Here is an 11,513-nt window from a genome sequence, read left to right as displayed (position 1 = left end):
TTCCAGGAGCCCACTGAGCCTGCAAACAGACCTAGGGGACAAGCAGAGCTTTGCTGAAAGGCAGGTGCTTGCCTCTCTGAGGTACAGGAATATTGCCAGCTGGGGCCTCCTGGCCCCAGAAGCCTGGCCTACTAGCTGGACTTGACCCTGGAGTGAAGTTCATCTCTTTTCCACAGTCTACCTCGCGTCTCCCTCCCTGCAGTGCTCCCCACCCCTGTAGATTCTCAGAACTCATTCTCCTCAGATTCCCGGAAATGGCTGGTGCAGCTTGGTAACCAAATCCTCTGAATCCCTTTGTATATCTTTCTGCTTCCCCGCCCCCTCCGCTGGTGTCCTTAAGGGTTGTGTCTGGTTACAGAGTAGAAACCTGCCAAGCCAGGCTGCCGCCTGTGGATTGGAACCTGCAGGTCTAGGCCTAGATTCTCACAAGTGCTACCCCCTGGGTCACTCTTCCCTTTCCCTGACCTCAAATTTCTTGAAGAAGCTCAGCAGGCCTGGGCTTCCTCTGCAGAGGCCTCTCCTCCTGCCCAGGGGTCTCCTCCTGCCCAGGCTTCTCCACAAACTGAGGGATTCCAGGTCCCGGAAGATGCATTTTCATCGTCCCCAGAGGCTGTAGGCTGTGGTTTCCTGTAGTGCATCTCCTTTGTCTAGATCCTTCCTCTTCTCTGTGGGGAGTTATTTTTTTTTAACACATCTCATTATATCAGAGAAGGGAATGGATTACATTAGAGTCTTTCTGGTAAAGAAATATAGCTTGGTTTGGTGGTAAAGGCTTATAAACAGGGAAGTATAGGCATAATGGTTATGCAGGGGGCTGAGGCAGAAGGATCACAAGTTTGAAGCCAGCCTGGGTAACTCTGTACCAAAATGAAAAATAAAAAGAGTCCCTAGAAGGTACTCAGTTGATAACGTATGTTCTTCACAGACACAAGGACTTGGTTTGACCTCTAGAACCCACAAAAGAAGCCAGGCATGGTGGTATGTGTTAATAATAGCACTGGGGAGCTAGAGACAGGAAGATCTTTAGAGCCCTCTGATCAGCCAGTCTAGCCTAGTTGCTGAGCTCCAGGCCAGTAAGAGACCTTGTCTCATAGGAGGTAGGTAGCATAGCATTCATGAGGGTGACACCCAGCATTTTCCTCTGGCCTCCCTATACACACACACACACACACACACACACACACACACACATATATACACAAACACATATATACACATATACACATACACACATATACACATACACACATATACACATATACATACATATATACATATATACCCATACACACATTCATATGCACACATGCACACACATACATACCCATCACATATACATATAGATACCTTCACACACATTTACATATATCTGCACACACACATGCATGCACATGTTCAATCCTGTGCATTAAAAAAGGGTGGAGAGATATAACCCAGTGACAGGATGCTTGCTTAGCATGTGAGAGGTCTTACAATTAAAAACTGATCAATCCCCTTAGTCCACACAACTAGGATGCTGCTCAGATCTTACATGCAAGAAGCAGGCAAAGAGAAGGCCACAAAGAAGGAGAAAGGGAGGGAAAGTTGATGAGGAGTGAAGTCTCTGTCCAGGTGCTTAGGGTTTCTGATATGAGTGCGTTGAAGGTTTGGGAGTGGGCTGTGTTTGCTAACAATGATACTCTCCTTTCTTTAGGACAATGTCTTGATAGAAAGAGTAGAGTTGGTTCAGGGCAAACTCTCTGGGAAGACTGGCATGTCTTTGGCTTTTACAAAATCTTCGGACTCTACAGTGGGTAGGAACTTGCTGAACCACCACAACAACAACAAAATCTCACCGCTCAACTTCCTTATAGTACAACTGAGGAAAATGCAGTGCCAGGTCTCAGGCCTCAGAGTCCTTCCACCCTAGACTGTGAGAGAGGGGAGGCTGCCACTCCTCTGTTAGAGTCTGTTTCCTGTGGGGAGAAGGATCTGTGCAACAGCTTAGAGACTAGCTGTGTACTGATGGGTGTGCTCAGTTTGGGCAAAGGCCATGACAGTAGGTCCTAGTGTGCCTGGGCCAGCAGTATTCACATCACTGAGAACCCTGTCAGACTTGCAGAACCTTCACCTCTCTCTGACTCCGTGAAGGATGGCCAGCTCAACTAGGGTCCAGCTAGCATTGGTGGAGCACAGCCTGAGTTTGTGGGTGCAGCACATGGGAGTCCCAGTGCCCCATCTTGACACTTACAAAGAGGCTCTTGAGAGAATTTGATTCTTCCCAGCTCCTCATGAAACTGCAGTGTTTCTTATGTCTCCCTTTCACTGGCTACATCTGTCACCCTGCCTCCCCCATGGGGGACTTCAGTCTTATCTGTTGTACCCAGATAAAGAGTGACTTGACCTAATCAGGCTGACTGGACAGCCTGGCTCCAAGGGAGGGTTGCCGATGGTGCCACAGCCAGTAACGGAGCTGCACACAGAGCTGGAGCCTTTCTCTACCCGTGGGGCCCATCACTACCCCACTTCTCCAGAAACTGCTAGTAGTTGGTTGGGCTCAGCCATGAACAACTGAATTCCCAAGAAAGATAAAGGGTGGACTGTGAAGGGTTTCTGTGAAAACCACAGTGGCAAAGTCAACTGTCAAGATCATGCTGTATCATGGGTGGCTGCTAGAGGACATTTGAACGGAAATAAATATGTCTTTGCATCTGTTAGTGGTATTGTGAGCTGTATGCGAGCCGTCACAGTATGGTGGGTTGTCTGCCAGAGGTGAGCATTCTTACTATCTTTTGGATACTGCCCGCTTGTTATTTTAAAGTGTGTGTAGGCAAAGGGACCGGACAGGGTTCCTCGTTGCAGAAGTGGAAACAGGCTGAGGATCTTTCAGAGCACTTGTTGATTTTTCTCCTGGCCTTTGCTTAAGTCCTTGGCAGGGGCTGAGACCCAAAGCTCTGTCCTGGTATTGTGGCGGGAACCAGGGCTCATGCCCAGGAATGCTGTCTACCAGGGAGGTCGACTTATGTCCTTCCCAGGCTCAGCCTGTGTGGCATGAAGGATCAGTTAAAGGGATTTGTAAGCCTCGGGAAAATGGTCAAGGCTGGATCAAAATTAGTCAAGTCTGTTGTGAAGGAAACACACACACACACACACACACACACACACACACACACACACACAGAGAGAGACAGAGAGAGAGAGAGAGAGAGAGAGAGAGAGAGAGAGAGAGAGAGAGAGAGAGAGAGATCGTACTTTCAGTTCTGTGGCTGTGATTAAATACCCTGACCAAAAGCAATTTAGGGGAAAAAGGCTTTATTTTATTTACCGTTCCAGGTTATAACCCATCTTAGCAGAGTTCACAGTCACAGGTAGGAACAGAAAGAAAAGACTGACATAAGCTTATTGCCTGCTTAGCCCTTTCTTTATCCAGGACTCCGAGTGCAGGAAAAGGTGCCAGAAATCCTCCGTGGCTCCTCCCACCTCAGTCAACACAGCCAAGACGCCCCTCCCACCCAGACTCCAGACTGCCATTCTAGATTGTGTCAAGTTGACAAATGCAACTAACTGCCACAAGGCCTGTCATTAGCTCATGAGCTTTGGGGGCAGCATCCCTGGGGTGAGGTGGGGTGTTGGGCTGGGACAGGGGATGCTGGGAATTATCCGAAGGCTTGTCTGGACTGGGAGGAAGCTGACACAGGGCTTGTCTGGACACCGCGGTTCTGCCCCTCTCCTGACTGTGGCTCCTTTTCTGTCTCTGAGTTTTTTCTTCCATCTGCCTGCCTGCTCCAGAACTCAGGGAAGAGGGCATCCTTAACTGCCAAAGTCACAGTAAAGACAGTTGTCTATTATTTGTTTACAAGGGGCTGGGGGTTAGCTGTCTCTCTGGAGAGGCCAGCGCTCCTCCATGGTGATGTTTTTCTTGTAAAGTATTAGATGGCTCTCCCTCTGCAGAGCCTCGGTGTAGAGGAGACCGTGTCCCATAGCGGATATAGGAAGAAGACAGACGAGTCTTTTCCCTTCAGCTGCTCATCATTTCTCTCACTGACTCCTTTCAGGACCCTAGAGGCCACCTGTGAAAAATGACTTCGAATCATTTGGGGAAACTTAATTATTTCTTAATTTCTTAATTATTTCTATAATTATTAAGTGGAGTATATACAACACCGTGAGCTCTCTAGAGCTTCCAGTCCAAGAGTCTGCCAAGAACAAACGGCAGAGGGCTTGGGTACCCAGGCTGGATCAAAATTAGTCAAGTCTGCTGTCAAGGAAACTAAAGAGGGAATACACACACACACACACACACACACACACACAGAGAGAGAGAGAGAGAGAGAGAGAGAGAGAGAGAGAGAGAGCGAGCTGTGTTGGCTTGATCACTAATGGCTCCATAGTGGTTTGTGTTCTTAGAAAGACTGAGGTAGCCAGTAGGGCTGGCTGGTGCTCTCTCTCTCTTTGTGTGTGTGTGCATGTGTGTGCTCATTCACATCGGAATGAGCAAGTCTGAGGCTTTAGGGGGATTTGCAAAGAGCAAAGAAACATCAGCTCAGTCCATACGAGCAGCTACTTTCTAGGTCAGCTTCTCTTTCTTCTAATAGTCCCCGTTTGGGTCTCCATAATGGAGACTTTGAAGGAATGTTTACACAGCTGGTGCTATAGAACATCGGGCCCTCTGGGTCTTTACCTGGGACCCCCTCACCCATTTTTTTCTTCTAGCAAACATGTTTGGCAAGTTTGCTGCCCTATTGGTGAGTCCTCCCAGGTCCTGAGAGAAGTGCTGTTCCTTGCTTAGCCTGCCTCAACTGTCTTTGTCAATCACCTGGTCAACATCCCGAGGAAGTAAGAGCTTCCTTACGTTGAAGAAAAGTCTCTACTGTGAGGGATGCTTGTTTGCCCTTAATCGAATCTCTTCATTTGTAACAGTTATTACACTTTCGATATAACTAGGAACTTTCTTCAACTCAGAACAGTGCTTTCTAGCCCGAGTACTAGGACAGCCAGTCATCTGTCCTGCATTTGCCTGTGTTCCTGCCAGGACGACCCTCGATGACCTCTGGCCTCCTTACTCCGTGCCTACCTCTTCTCTCTAGTCTCTAACTCACTGTGCTGTGGGGTGTTCTTGGCCACCCATCACTTGTCACCATCAATCCTTGGACATGCTCTGTCTGGACACCTGTTCCTACTTGATCAGATCCTGCCTTCTTGGCTATCTTCTCAGGGTGAATTAAGGAGAGGAGGCTCCATTCAGGGAGCAGTGGGATGACTGACTGCCCAGGCTGTGAAGCTGATGAGGCTGTGAAGACAGAGAGGAACAGGCCCTGCCCTTGGGGATCCACTACTCATTTGGGGGGAGGTGGAAAGTAGCTCATTGGAATACTAGAGCCGCCTCTTCCATTCCAGAAGTTCCCATTAGTTTGTACCTGCTAAATTGGCTGCTGGTTTGCAGACCGGTTGATTTACCCAAATAGCTGTTGGTCAAATCATGGTGAGCCACAGCCCTAGACTCCCTACCAATACACATCTGGCAAAAATTCCTAAACTGTGGCTCAATAGAGGTTATGATGAAGTCTGTCACCTTTCTTATCTCATTTGTATTTTATGACTCGTGATACATTTTACACCATACAGCTTGTATCAGCAAAATTTAATTTGTGTCTACATTTTATTTTTTCTTTCTGGAGAACGGATTGTTCCCCACTATTCTCTTATTCTATACCCTGTACTGGATGATTTTTGAGTTCAAGTGCTGTATTTGAAGAGAACCAGGTGCCATATGTTCAAAGGGAGACTGGTCTTCTGGCTCCTGTTGGATTTAAAAGTTCACTTCAGTTTTGGTGAGTCAAGTTTCAGAAATGAAATTAGAGGATAATTTGGGAGGCTCACAGACACGGTCACAACCATAGAAGCACTGGCAGCTACATGAGAACTCATCTGGTTCCTGGCATAAGCCACACGAGCAAGCCAGCACCCTCCATGTTCCTCCTCCTCCAGCATACATGGTTCTCTACCCTGATTCTCAGGGTTTCAGAGACACTCGTGGCTTCCCTCCGTGGCTTTCTGAAGAGAGATATGAAGTCAAGAGCAGAAGGGACTTGCATAGATAATGTGAGTGTTGCCTCCCACTGTCTAGCTGGGCTTCTGACCTTTCAGACACCCTTCAGTCATGCTCTGATACATGCAACCAAATAAATAATTTCTTGTCAGGAAAGGGTTTGGATGATTCCAAGTCCAGTGAAACCAAATCTGGTTTGGAGAGACAGAGGGAAGCCACTTCAGAGAGCAGGAAGAACAGGTCTTAGAGCAGATTGGATGCTAGTACTCTAAAAGGCGTGTCTCCATGGTGACCATCAATGCCATCTCCAAGGGCCTCTCCCATCAGCGTCTTCTCTCTTAACTGTCCTTTGGAGCCATTGATTCAAGGAGCTGACTGTATCTAAGAACATTCAGCTGCCTAGTTCTGGATAGGTTCCTAGACCTGTGGTGACCAATGTCAATATGAAACCACTGGAGGTAGGAATGAAGTGCTAGGTCACATACAGGTGAGCCTGAGAGGCCTGATATGGATTTCCTGGTAGAAGCTGGAGGCTTGAGAAGCCCATTGATGTTCAATATCTAAAGCTGGGCAGATGGCTCAGTGGGTACTTGCCACACAAACATGAGGACCTGAGTTTGGATCGCCAGAATCTACAAAAAAGTTGAGCATGATGGCATGCACTTATCTCCACAGTGCAAGGAGGCATGGGTAGGAGGGTCCCAACGGTGTGTTGGCCAACCAGACAGGCTAGCTGAAATAGTGAGCTACAGGGTCAGTATGAGAGCATGTCTCAAAGTAAAATTATAGTGAGGTAGAAGAGCAACTGAGGAGGACATCCCAACGTTAACCTCTGGCTTCTATATTTGTATTCTCTCTCTCTCTCTCTCTCTCTCTCTCTCTCTCTCTCTCTCACATACACACACACACACATGCACACACACATCTATCTATCTATCTATCTATCTATCTATCTATCTATCTATCATCTATCTATCTATCATCTATCTATCTATCATCTATCTATCTATCTATCTATCTATCTATCTATCTATCTATCTATCTATCATCTATCTATCTATCTATCTATCTATCTATCTATCTATCTATCTATCTATCTACCTATCTATCTATCATCTATCTATATCTATCTATCTATCATCTATCTATCATCTATCTATATCTATCTATCTATCTATCATCTATCTATCTATCTATCTATCTATCTATCTATCTATCTATCTATCTATCATCTATCTATCTATCTATCTATCTATCTATCTATCTATCTATCTATCATCTATCTATCTATCATCTATCATCTATCTATCTATCTATCATCTATCTATCTATCTATCATCTATCTATCTATCATCTATCTATCTATCTATTATCTATCTATCTATCTATCTATCTATCTATCTATCTATCTATCTATCTGTCTATCTATTGGTATTCACAGTCTAAACCTTTCACTATGATTACAGACACATTCCCTGCCACAAACTAGAGACCCAGAGCCCAAAGTAGCTTGCTGCTGCTCATATGAAACTTTTGCTCTTTTCCCCCCTCACTTCTGGATTCAGGAACTACAAAAACCTCGTTTCCCCTTAACTTAGGACAGCCACTGATATTGGTAATGGGATGACAGTAGATGTTAGGTCAGCTATGCAGACGAGGCTCATAGAGCACCTCAGTAATAGCTCAATCTTCCTAATGTTGTGACCCTTTAATATAGTTCCTCATATTAAAAATATTTTCATTGCTACTTCATAACTGTAATTTTGCTATTGTTATGAATTCTAATGCAAATATCTGTGTTTTCCAATGATCTCAAGTGACCCCTGTGCAAGGCATGAGAACCAAGGTTGAGAACCGCTACAGTAAAGCTTGGATCCAAAGTCTGGAGACAAGAGAGGTGAGCAGAGTAGCCTTAGAAGGCCAAGTTGGGCACTAGGTGCCCATCATCCTCTTACTGATATATGGAATCCAGGCCACTGCTCTCAGCCAGGAGTCACAGGAAACAAACCTTTCCTTCTTACTGCTCTCATTCTCGGCAGCCTGCTTGGTATGGATCGTGGCCAAAGAAAGGCTAGGAGCCAGCAGGTGAATGGTGCCCCTGACGGATGCTTACCTCACCCCGCTGGCATCAGAGTTGACTCACAGGACAGGGTCTTATATCACTGCTGCCTCCCATGACCCCCTTGGCAGTTTCCCTTCTGAGTATAGACCAGGCCAAGCTCGGCGGCACTTACATAATGGAACATGGTGTCGCCTAGTGTGTAGGGGACGGCAAAGTCCAAAAATAAACACTATTGACTGATAACATACAAACTGGAGTTTGGGTGGAAAATGAAAAGGTGTGATGATGACAGATGTTGCTACAGCCACTGAGGGACAAGGAAGGGCAGAGGTCACTCACTGTCTTCTCTTCCTTTAACCATAACCTTGTCCATGGTGGCTCTCTCTCATCTCTTTCCATACTTGACAGTAACATCACCAAAGGGGCATATCAGTCTGTGCAGTTTTTAAATCATGTCCCCATTGAACTAGAATTAATTGAGAACTTGGGAGGGGACTGTCAACACCCTGTTACATGCTCAGACACGTTGCTCTACAGGTTTAAGCAGAGTCTCAACTTGTAAGAGGAAGAGGTAGTTTTGGAACCAAGTTTTGAGATATCAAAACAAGAATTATTTTTGATGTGTCTTATATACCTGTGCTTCACTCCCCAAACCCTAAATGCTTAGCTTAATACTGTGTAAGTCTGAGAAGACAAACCACGTTCCTTTATTTTTTAAAAGGAAAAATCATTGTGGATGACCAGAAAGGATTCATTTTTTGAGTGGGTGATATGGTGGGTTTTAACATAGGATTAACTTATCATGTAAAAAATATGAGTGCTGAGTTCAATTTGAATTTCAAAAGCAGCAGTGAACTGTTTGATAGTATAAGGCTGCCTCAAATATAGACCAAGACATAGCATATACAAACAGATCTTAAATGCAAGTGGAAGTGATTGTCCAGTGTTTTGTCTGGTAGTGTTATTTTCATGGTCTTACATCATAGCCTGTGGCCATTACCTTAATTACTTCTAGAGCTATCTCTATTAGAATATCAGATTCACCAACCAAGGAGTATGCTCTAGAAATCAACAGGCTGAGATGCAATCTTCAGGGTGGATTCAAATTTAATTGTAACCTGGGAGACACCGGGCCTGGTTGACTTCCTGGCTCTTCCCAGCTTGTTCTGTAGCTCTTGGTCATTTTGCTATGTTTGGGTTTCATTTGGTTTTGTTTCCTGCCTTTCTCTCTGTCTTCTCCTCTTTGTGCTTCCATCTGTTTAATTTCCACCAGACTCTCTTCAGGTTCACTGAGATTTCCCTCATCTGGGTTGAGTCTACGGATGAGTTAGCCTCTGCTTTTCAATGGCAAAGACTGGGTTCCCAGAAATGAAAAAGAGCTCATTACCAGGAGGGGACTGGTCACAAGATTCTCCTGTGGTAGGGTAGACCTTCTTCAGATAGAAGGTCCCAGGATAGAGATCTCTAGTTGTAGATTAAAGAAGGTCTGGGGGGGCAGCGGGGTGGGGGTGGGGTGGGGGTGGGGGTGGGGTGGGGGAAGGAGGCAACAAGCTAAATGAGCTGGGTCCTCTTTAGCCAATACATTTCTTTTCCTGTAATTCTGATGGAAAAAGGGGTTTACCTACCCTTACTCCAGTGGTATCCGAGCAGAGCCCACCAGGACATAAACAAAGCTTTGAGTCTCAAGGCAGATAAACAGAGAATCCGAGATGTTGGAAAGAGAAAGTCAAGTTTGAAAACCTTCTACCCTTAGACAGGACATTTTGTCCTCTAATAATACAGTAGGTTTTATATATAATATGTTATACTGGCTGAATCCTTTGAACGTCTCTATTAAGACCCCAGTTCTTTTTTCAGGTGAAGAATATGGCATATTGCTCCTGAATTGTAAAGAGCACAAACATTAGGTCTTTCCTGAGCACCTACCAGAGCTAGGGCTCAGAGGCTGCAACTCTGGAGGCTTCATTATTAAATAGGAAGTAGTCCCTGAATTATGAATATTCTATTCCAGAAATATCTTGTGGTGCTTCTCCAAGCTCTTTTGCATTAATTAATGCTATTTCTTCTGTCACTTGGGTTTGAATTCAGCTCAATTTTTTTTTTCAATTTCACTATCACAATCGAAAGTTGGTAATTTCTTGTTTATTTGTTTTTACCCACTGAGCAGCGTCAGCTAGGATCTGGAACCGACTGACTGCTTCCCTTCAGCGCTCTGCGGCTCTTGCCTGGTAAAGACATATTCAGCAAAGTTTACGTAACAGAGGAATGAAGAGGAGCAGCCATCCTTTAGCTGCCACAGAATAAATGTCTGACCCAAAGAGAACCCTAGAATTCTTTTCAAGCCTTTTGCTTTTTTTGTTCAGCCGCGTGTTCAACAATCTTTGAAGTGTTTTACAAAAATAGGAGGCAGCGTGGCCTCGGGCTGGAAACCTTTCGAGCGCCACATCTGTGATTCTCCTTTCACAGTATCCAGGACAGCAGAGCTAAACGTGCTTTCCTGGCTGATTGATTAATGAACCTTAAGCCCAGGCAGGCTGTGGTCCAGGGGCACATTCTTCTGTGATCAGCACTCCTCTCCCTACTCCAGTGGCCTGTGGCAGAAGATCACTGAGTTCCTGGAAACCTTGAAGGACAAAGAACAGGGATTGGTGGCAAAAGAATGGCTACCCTGGTGTCCGCTTACTCGATGGAGAAAGCAGTGACTTTACGTTGAAGCAAACGAATTTTCACTGCATTGCATCCCGAAGCATAGTTCTCGCAGGAAGCAAGTGTAATTTTAGACACCCAAACAAACCATAAATTCCAGCAGTGGCTCTCGGATCTGTTCAGTCTCTCTGGTGTGCCTGCTTGAGTTCTTGGAATGGCCTTTAGAAGCTTTTAGGTCAAAGGTTTGGAGCTCCAGGTGCTGGGGTCACCACAAAATTTGACCCTAGGAATTGTAAACTAAACAGACCTGCCTTTGTCCTGAGAGAGAGAGAGAGAGAGAGAGAGAGAGAGAGAGAAAGACAGAGAGAGACAGAGAGAGACAGAGAGAGACAGAGATAGAGAAAGACAGAGGGGAAAAGGGAGAGGGAGAGGGAAAGAGGATATGGAAGTGGGACAGAAGGTTCTAGAAGATAGAAGAGGAAGAGGAGAAAGAGGGACAAGAACCAATTAGTTATTGGTTTAATCAACTGTTTATTCTTTCATTTTTTTTTTTTTTATCTCTAACAAAAGGCTAGATACATTACAGTGTTGTTGTAATGGGATGAACGAGATAAGACTCTGGTCCTGTAGGATGGAAGGGTGGGGCCTTAATAACAAAACTGGTACCAATGCTGGAGCTGGTTTAGGAGATGGGGTGTGAGGGCTGAAATGACATGATGACATGTACTGGTGACTTGTGTGCTAAGTGATGCTGAGTCAGAGGTATCTAGTAGTCAG

The 11,513-nt window shown here is 45.4% G+C and overlaps 1 long non-coding RNA gene across 2 annotated transcripts; it reads left to right on the top strand.

Moving 5' to 3' along the window:
• The first annotated feature begins 2,443 nt into the window (after window positions 1-2,443).
• LOC127692753 (uncharacterized) lies at window positions 2,444-10,897 on the top strand. Of its 2 annotated transcripts, none has more exons than XR_007979518.1 (3): window positions 2,444-2,751; window positions 7,846-7,925; window positions 10,258-10,897. It is a non-coding gene; the product is annotated as an uncharacterized LOC127692753 (long non-coding RNA). The 2 variants fall into 2 exon arrangements; XR_007979519.1 differs by lacking the exon at window positions 2,444-2,751 and adding an exon at window positions 5,665-5,810.
• Window positions 10,898-11,513: the final 616 nt, after the last annotated feature.

The sequence above is a fragment of the Apodemus sylvaticus genome, chromosome 9 (assembly GCF_947179515.1).
Source record: "Apodemus sylvaticus chromosome 9, mApoSyl1.1, whole genome shotgun sequence".
Lineage (NCBI taxonomy): Eukaryota > Metazoa > Chordata > Mammalia > Rodentia > Muridae > Apodemus > Apodemus sylvaticus.
Note: the sequence above shows the minus strand (reverse complement) of the source record. Positions and strands in the feature narration are given on the sequence as shown.